The sequence below is a fragment of the Callospermophilus lateralis genome, chromosome 3 (assembly GCF_048772815.1).
Source record: "Callospermophilus lateralis isolate mCalLat2 chromosome 3, mCalLat2.hap1, whole genome shotgun sequence".
NCBI lineage: Eukaryota > Metazoa > Chordata > Mammalia > Rodentia > Sciuridae > Callospermophilus > Callospermophilus lateralis.
In genome coordinates, this window is record NC_135307.1 from 153,732,739 (window position 1) to 153,740,847 (window position 8,109).

Genomic DNA, 8,109 nt, shown 5'->3' on the forward strand with positions numbered 1-8,109 from the left:
CCACATGCTCCATCTCTTGCCTTGTGATGCCCTGGGCTACCCCAGAACTCTCCCAGAAAGCAGGCTATCCCCAGACATGAGCCTTCAGCCTTGGCCTTCCAGAACCACACACCCATATCAACATTTTTTTCTTCATAATTCACCCAGTTTTGTGTTATTGGCAGTCTTCTTCCTCTATACCTGTCACAGCGACCAACACTTTGTAGTGAAGCAATGCTTTTGGAGCATGTCTACTGAGGATCTATAAAATGTCAGACAATTCCTTAGGCACTGGGAATAAAGTAGTGAACACCATACGGCCTGTCCTTGTGGAGGTTACCTGACATACACAGGTGTCCAGATACCTTAGCCATCTCTGTTGGCCCTGGTATCAGTTAGCTTTGGTTGCATAATAAACAACTTAGATGTCTCAGTGGCATTTTGCTCATGAGTTTATGGTTGACTGGAGCTGCTATGCTCCACTGATCTCTCAACTCCCTCCTTGCATCCTACCAGGACCAGCGGGCCAACCAGTGCCATCTTTTTAAGGAGATGACAGAGGTTCAAGAGCAACAACAGACAAACATGATTTCTCATAAGGCACACTGTCGCTGCCACCTTGGTATCACTGACTAAGGCCATTCACAAGGCCATGACCAAAGTTCAGGGGAAAGGACATGCCTGCTTCCCAAGCGGGTGGAGGAACTGTAAGTCACTTGGCAAAGCAAATAGATAGACAGAAGGGTGAAGAGCTAGAGCCAAGAGTGCTCTTGTTTAAGTTTAAAAATAAATAGAGACATTTTTCTGCAGGTGGCTGTTAGTATGATTTACATACTCCTTTCAGAGTTAGAGCAATTAACTGCCACTAATTTTCTGTCTCTTTTTCAATTTCACTTGTTTCTGAGTAAGGGACCACCTTTCCTTAAAGCAAACAAATCTCCCAAGACACAATTAGTCCAGAGATGGTTATGAGAGACCCCAGACAGATCCATCAGAAGCCTCTCTCAGGATGCTGGTTGGGAAAGCCATCTCTTCCCCTGAGATCACAGAGTATGAAGATTATATTCACCCTGAGCTGCTGGAGCCACCTTTCCTATTAAAACTAGAGAATGAAGTCAAAACTCTAGGAAAAAAAAAAAACAGAGCTAACATATAAGCAGTGCCAAGGATCCTGGTGTCAGTAGGAGTCCCTGGTCCTCTAGGCCAGGGTTTGTCCAAATACTGGTGGTTCCTGGATGGCTCCAAACAGAGTACTTTACTAAGGTTGGTTCTTTAGTTACCTGTGGCTTAAAAAACAATTGTGACAGTAATATTGACAATGAGTGGGTTAACCCATACTTCTCCTAAATCCTCATTTCAATATATCTTCTTCTCTCAAACACATCACTTTCTGCTATATCTAAAATATTTGTACATGGTCATTGCTTTTGGACCACTTGATCTTTGATGGACAAGGCTCATATTCATCTCATCTTCATTTCCCTGCAGTAGTTACAAGAAAGCTTTGGATACTAGATTTTATTTTTATGTAATAAGAATGAATGCGTTTGAATGGTTTTCTAGACTAAAGAAAACTATTCAGATCCTCCCAGCTAAGTTGGTTTTCCTAAAATAAACTCAAGGACTACAACAACATTCACATTCCCACTCTATTTGTTTATTATTTTTGCATTTGTAACAGGGAAGAAATAGCCATGTATATTTAGGAGGCATCACAGAGAGAAAATTTCGCCTTCAAGTATGTTTTCTATTTCATACAATAAGGACTAGAAATGCAATACAAGAAAGGAAAAGAGTGCTTTAATAAATCTTTTATTTGCATTGCTCTAATTACTAGAGATGTTGAGCATTTTTTCATATATTTGTTGATAGATTGTATATCTTTTGAAATTGTATATCTTCAGCTCCTTAGCCCATTTATTGATTGGATTATTTGGGGGGTTTTTGTGTTAATTTTTTGGGGTATTCTACATTTCATCTCATGCCAGTCAGAATGGCAGTTATCAAGAATACAAACAACAGTAAGTGTTAGTGAGGATGTGAGGGGAAAAGACACACTCATACATTGTTGATGGAAATACAAATTGGTGCAACAACTATGAAAATTCTTCAGGAAAATTGGAATGGAATTGCCATTTGACCAAGTGTCCTTGGTCTGTACCCAAAGGACATACTAAAACAACATACTACAGTGACACGGTCACTTCAATGTTTATAGCAGTTCAATTCACAATAACGAAACTGTAGAACCAACCTACAAGCCCTTCAATAGATGAATGGATAAAGAAACTGTGGTATATATACACAATGGAATATTTTTCTAAAATTTTTTTGTACTTGTAAATGGACAGAATGCCTTTATTTTATTTGTTTATTTTTATGTAGTGCTAAGGATCAAACCCAGTGCCTCATGCTTGCTAGGCAAGCACTCTGCTGTTGAGCTACAGCCCCAGCCCACAATGGAATATTATGCAGCATTAAAAGAGAATAAAAGTATGGCATTTGCAGGTAAATGAATGGAGTTGAAGAATATCATGCTAAGCGAAGTAAGCCAATCCCCCTCAAAAAAAAATAAAGGCCAAATGTTCTCTCTAATAAGTGGATGCTGATCCATAATGGGGAGCAGGGGAATGGAGGAACTTTGATTGGGCCAAGGGAAGGGAGGGAAGGGGAAGGGACATGGGGGTAGGAATGATAGTGGAATGAAACAAACATCATTACCCTAAGTACATGTATGACTAGGCATGTGGTGCAACTCTACATCATGTACAACCAGAGAAATGAAAATCTGTGTTCCATTTGTGTATAATGAATCAAAAAGCTTTCTGCTGTCAGGTATAACTGATTAGAACTAATAAAAAATAATTTTCCAAAAAATCTTTTATTTTTTTCCTGCATCTCTCTCAGGCCCTGAGGTTCTTAAAGACAGAGAATACTGTTTCTATACTAATTCTCTATAAAAAGATTTGAATGGTCAATTGCAATCAATCTCTTGACTTAAGAGAATTTAAAGGAGTTGTAGCAATTCTCAGAGTTGCAGAGAAAATGCCCAAGAAAAGAAGAAGGAAATAACATCAACTAAGCATCTATTATGTGCCAAGCTAAAGGACAATTGACATTGGTTTACATTTATAGGACTCTTACCACATGGTTTTAGAATTTATGAAGTTGCAGAAATCAAAACTGATATTGGTGTGAAGGTAACACTAAGATCTTTGGAACAGAATCAAGAATCCAGAAATAGAGCCACACATCTATGAAAAACTGATTTTCAACAAATATGAAAAGGCAATTCAAGGGACAGTCCAACAAATTTATCATCAAAAAAATCCACATGTAAAGAAAATTATCTTGTTTTCATATTTTATACCATATTAAAAACATTAATATGGATCATACAGATATAAATATTAAAGGAAAAAACAAAGAGAACATTTTAATGACATTTTATTAGGCAAAGATTTACTATATATGACCCTGAAAAGGGGATCTATAGAAGGAAAAAAAATAGTAAATTGGACTTCATTAATTTTTTTTCTGCTTTTACTAGGGAATGAAATTACTAATTTATGTTGTGCTATTGTGTGCACATATGAATAGGCAACAATGAATCCCGCTGTTATATATAATTGTAATGCACCAATAAAAAATAAATAAAAATTTTAAAGCTCATTTTTTACCCTTTAAAATACTGTTAAGAGAATTGGAAAGACAAAGACTTGAAGAAAATATTCATAAGTCATATATCTGATAAAGGACTTAGATTCATAATAAGAAAACAAATGACACAGTTTTTAAATGAGAAAAATATTTGAGTATTTCCCAAAAGTAAATCCTTGGATAGAAAATAAGCACCTAAGCAGATGCTTGATATCGGTGGTTATTAACAAAATGCAAATTAAAGCTACAATAAAATATTGACACATACATGTTAAAATGATTAAAATTAAAAAGCATTGATGAGGATACAACACCAAAAAGCTGGTGAAAATATACAATGGTATAATCACTTTGATAAACAGTTCATCCCTAAAGTTAAAAATATCCTCACCATATGATGTAGCCATTCCACACCTGTATTTTTGCCAAAGAAAAAATGAAAGCATACATCCACACAAACTCTTGCACACAAACTTTCACTAATCCTAATATCCCCAAACTGAAATAACTCAAAAGTTAGATGATGAATGAATAAGCGAACTGAGGTATATCCATACCTTAAAAAGGAATGAGTATTGATGCACTCATCATTACAGTTGAAACTCAAAATGATTATACTCAATAACCACAAAAAAGCCATACAAACGGGCTGGGGATATAGCTCAAGCAGTAACGCGCTCACCTGGCATGCTCAGGGCGCTGGGTTGGATCCTCAGCACCACATAAAAATAAAATAGAGATGTTATGTCCACCGAAAACTGAAAAATAAATATTAAAAAATTCTCTCTCTCTCTTTCTCCAAAAAAAAAAGCCATACAAAAAAAGAATACAATCTGTATGATTCCATTATATAAAAATAGAAAATAGAGACTATTTTCTAGATCAGCCATTGCCTAAAGGAAAAAATAAACAGGGAGGGATAAGGAGGAAGGGCACAAGAAATCTTTGGGGGATGATGAATTTGTTATCTTGACTGTGGTAATACTTTCACCGGGGTGTACAAGATGTCAAAGCTTGCCAGACACAGAGGCTCACTCCTGTAATCCCAGGGGCTTGTGAGGCTGAGGCAGGAAGATCGTAAGTTCGAAGCCAGCCTCAGCAATTCAGTAAGGCACTAAGCAACTCAGCGAGCCCCTGACTCCAAATAAAATATAAAAAGGGGCTAGAGATGTGACAAAGTGGTTAAGAACCCCTACGTTCAATCCTGGTACCAAGAAAAGAAACAAAAAAGTCGAAGCTTATCAAATTTCACACTTTAAATATATGCAATTTATGTTTAACATGTCAGTTTATTTCTGCAAGGCAGATCTTCAATAACTGTATTTTCTCCTTTTTGCAATCTGAAAAAAAAAAAGCAGAGACCTCAGCAAATGACAGCATGATCCACAGAAGCCCCTTCCTCTGCCCTTTGCCAGCTTACTAAATAGACACTTGTTAGCAGGATGAATCTTAGGGAAAAAGGCATATTGTATGCTTGCATCATAAATTTTACAGAACTGCTTCATGAAAAATAACTTTGGGTCCAGGAACTCCACTAGAAAAATGTCTAACCTGTCTTCAAATTTGGGAACTTTGAAAAGTTTACATACCAGCAGGTTGAGATTTGGTTCATACATCTTAGTACTTCAGTGTATTATATTTGGCTGGAAAACCAAATGCCCGCTTTCTGGCAAAATACACTGTATTCATAGGTGCCAGCTCTTAACAGAGCTTTGTCAACTTGCCATCAAACATATGGGCCCAGTTCCTCTAGTTCTCTAATAAATAACAAGTAGTTCAACTTATTAGATGAGTGTTAATATTCCACATCCGGAAAATTAAGAATTTAAAGAGTAATAAGCACTTTGGAGGAAACTAACCCCACGCTCATCAACCTGAAGTAGGCCAGGATGGGTTTAGGAGTGGTTATGGCTTTTAGTCTCTATTTTTTTCTATTTGTATTCAAAAAACATATGTTCCTATTCCTGCCTTGAGTATATAGTAAGTCCTTTGTCTTTGAGTTCCTTCACAAAGCAGACCCTAGGACAAGGTCATGGATGAAGGGAAACATTTTAGGAAATGACACCAGGAAATAGTGTGAGGAAGTGAGAAGTGAGACAGGGAAGAGAAGAAACCTATAGGGTACAATAATGAACAGGGTATCATTACAAATGCCTGAGGTTCAGTCCCACTGGGGACCATCTGAGATCCTGGGATGAGTACACCTCAGAATTGCCCCCTAGGCAGAAAGCAAGCTAGATATGTGCCCAGCAATGCCCACTGATCACTGTTGAGGGGTGCCCTAGGTACTTGAACCCTGAAACATGTCTACCCAGCTCAGAGGGCTGAGAATTCTCCCTTACTTGGTCAGAGGATACCTCTAGGAAGGTGCCACAGTCTGTCTGGGCACAAAATAACCGAGCCACCACATACCTTGTAGATTCAAACAGCAACTCTTTATTCTTGAACTGTCACCGGCATTCTACACGCACGTTCTGGGGAAAATCCACACCTCCACCAGGCTCTGCATCCCAAATACTCTCTCAATCCTGCGAGAACTCAACGGGAACTCAAGGAGCAGGCGCCTGAGGCAGCAGGATACGCCCTATTCCCAGAAGGATCCACCCTAAACCTGGATCCACCCTAAACCCGGATCTGCCCTAATCCCTGAGCAAGGTCACCTTTCAAATCAAAACTCTCAAACATTCATGCAATGTCACTGCAAATGACCTGGGTCCAAGGCAAGCCCATTTCCACATTGGAGAGTCCTCCCTCTAAGCAACATTGGGTAGGCTGACAAGGAAATTGCCATGCGTCATTCCTACTTGGCTATGGCTCTCAGCAGGAAGGGAGATGAGGGAATCCATTCTGTATGTGCCCTACAAAATTGGCTGAGGTAATATGAGCAAGGCATCAACAGCATGAACTTGATCCTAAAAAAAAAAAAAAAAAAACAACTATGTTTATGCTTATGGACTTTGGTTTATGTTTGCTGATTTACCTATATTTTTTTAGAATTCTGCTTCTAATAAATACATAGTCTGTCTTTGTCTTCTCATTGTATCACAGAGTACATTATAATCTGATGCTACCTTGAAATTTGATGCACATTCTCCTCAAATAACAAGATCACACAGACCTAAATTTCTCCTTCAGTTGCAGTACTTCCACAAAGTCATGTAATCCCATCCCACTGAACCCAGAGAAGACTCTGAGTCAGAAGCACACCATATATAAAGTGAAAGGGGATGAAAAGTGAGAAATACCTGCCTTCCAAAGGAAGATGTAGATTGGTTAAAGGAAGACCTTTGAGTTGGACTAACATAGGCACTCCAGGCCATAACCCTGCAATGAACCTCACTACAAAAGAGCCAGCACACTTCTCTTGATCTAGAGGGAGATCATAAGCATGGGTCACAAGCATGAGTCAGAATTCAGCCATAACCCCCTCTGAACGAGCAGTATATTTGTACACACCCCTGACCATCAACAACAACATGTGACCATTATCAGGACACCCCAAGGTACCTTGGTCCTAAATCTATGGGGGGTATAGCTAACCCTAAATATTCGAATTTTGATTTGGAAGCATCAGGCCTGGTGACTTAGCTACTAGTCTGCCTTCTAGGTTTGGAAGTCCCCAATCTTTATCTTCAGGACCACCAAGCCAGCCAGCTACCCATGTATTTAGGTTAGGAAGCAACATAGCATGTGTTTTAGTTAGTTTTTTCATCTATGTGAGGCATCTGTGTGTTGGATATTCGAGAAGAACAACTTGGAGAGGGAAGAGTTTATTTACAACTCAGAGTCTCAGAGGTCTTAATCCACAAATGGCTGACTCCATTACTCGTTCTTAGCCCAAGGTGAGGCAACACATCATGAGGAAAGAGCCCAGTGGAATAAAGATGTTCAACTTTTGTTTAGGTCATGAAGCAGAGAGAGAAAGAGAGGCAGGACGGGTACATAGGGAAGTGCACCCTCCCAAGGTACACTGCCAGTGACCCACCTCCTCCAGCCATGTTCTACCTGCCTACAGTCACCACCAGTCTGTGGACCGATTAAGTTAAAGCTCTTGCAATCCAGTCACTCAACCTCTGAACATTCCTTCATTGATAAAGGAACTTTGGGGGAGACACTTCATATTCAAACCATAACAGTGGGCTCTGCTTTCAAGAACTCACAGCCTGGTGATAAAACAGATGGGCCCATAAACCACCACAGTATAGAGGTCACAGGAAATCTCTCCATGAAAGAAAAAATAATGGCAGAGTTCAAAGCAGGAGGGAGAGTGCAAATGGAGGGCTTCTCAGACTGGCGAGGGCTTCTGGGTATTTATGATCTGTGTCAAGTAGGATTTCACTAGATGGAGGAAGTGGAGAAGGGCATTCCAGGCAGTGTAAATAGGAACAGAGGCACAGGGACCTGAAAGTGTAGAGCAGTTTTAGGAAAATAGACCTGTGCCTCCTGAGAAAGTGACCAGGGAATAGTTGG